Source organism: Gossypium raimondii, chromosome 5 (assembly GCF_025698545.1).
Source record: "Gossypium raimondii isolate GPD5lz chromosome 5, ASM2569854v1, whole genome shotgun sequence".
NCBI lineage: Eukaryota > Viridiplantae > Streptophyta > Magnoliopsida > Malvales > Malvaceae > Gossypium > Gossypium raimondii.
The window spans coordinates 54,452,199-54,453,739 of NC_068569.1; the positions used below are offsets into that span (position 1 = coordinate 54,452,199).

Here is a 1,541-nt window from a genome sequence, read left to right on the forward strand (position 1 = left end):
GCTAAAAACACCGTACCGCTCATCTAAATCCACACTAATTATAATTCATTTGATTAGGCTCGTATAATTGATAACTATATGATTAATAGTATAATTTATTTGATTATGTTCATAATTAAGTAAATGTAAAGGCACATAGTATCATTACACTAGTACATAAATGATTCAATTGAGTCATTCAATCGTACAATTATATAAGTATAAATATAATATAATAATCCCTAAAATATATAATTTTTTCACTTTAGTCCTTAAAATTTTTCTTAACTCAAATTAGGGCATAATTAGAAACATATGTGTATATATTTATAAATCAACCTATTCAATTAAATCAATTAGTAATTGATAAGTAGATAATTCAGTCAATTATGTTTGTAATTAGAGATATGTATATACAAGTTTATTTGTGGACAATTAATCATATATTTCACTCAATTATGTTTTTAAATTGTATAATACTGAACCCCATGTGTCGGTCTGATAGTTAGGGTGTTTACCGCTCTAGGTGTGGAGTGGGTTCGAGTCACAATGTTGTTAGGGCTTTGCCCTCTTGTAATTCATCGAAAAAATTGTTTAATACTCTTAAAATTAATTTTACATAAATTACTCTATTTATAGTTTATTTTAATTTAATATAATATTCTGAAAAGTTTATAAAATAATAATTGATAAATAATATTAAAAAGTTTATCATGCTTAATTTTTATAAATTTTTAATGAGTTGCAGCAAATTTTAGACTTATTATTTAATTTTGATTAGGTGTAAAAGTAAACTAAGAAAGTCAAAAAGTCGAAAATGTGAGTTGTCATCAAAATTTTGAGTCGAAAAATGAGTTGATGAATATGATCTATTTTGAGAACTATTATTTTAGAGTTATTTGTAAAATAAATACTTTTATTTTCATTAGGATAATGTTTTTATATTCTAGTATTTTATCTGTAAGATAATATTTTTATTTTTTTTAAGTATTTTATCTTTCATTTTATTTTTAAATAACTTTTCAATATTAGATTGATGAGTTTACGTAGAATTGAGAGGGAGTGGAGAGATGTTTTTACCAATCAATCTACATTAAAAGCCTTTTAAAATATTCGAAATTAAAATAACTTGAAAACCATGGCATCAGGCGTTTGTAGTCCAACGGTTAGGATAATTGCCTTCCAAGCAATAGACCCGGGTTCGACTCCCGGCAAACGCAATTAATTTTTGAAATTAATTTTTAATTTCAAGCAATTTCCTTTTTTTGGTTCCCTTTTTCTCTCCGATGTAATGCAGGTGGTAACCGCTGAGTGTTTGTTGGATTAAAACATGAGAGCCATTTGCCTACCAAAATTAGGGAGGTTTATGTTAGAAAAATTGGGAAAGGTGAGGAGTTGAATCATAAAATTATGGTTTCATATTTTACTCCATGAGACATTTACAACGGTAAATCATATGCTAAAAATAGTTGAGTGATGAATGAGAAATTGATACTCAAAGTAAGCTAATTGAACATTCGCTAATCAATATAAAATTAAGGGTGAGTTTGGATGAATGGTAC

The 1,541-nt window shown here is 26.4% G+C and overlaps 1 non-coding gene across 1 annotated transcript; it reads left to right on the forward strand.

The window, feature by feature from the left end:
* Window positions 1–1,127: 1,127 nt before the first annotated feature.
* Window positions 1,128–1,199, forward strand: TRNAG-UCC (transfer RNA glycine (anticodon UCC)). The gene has a single exon. It is a non-coding gene; the product is annotated as a tRNA-Gly (tRNA).
* The last annotated feature ends 342 nt before the right edge of the window (window positions 1,200–1,541 follow it).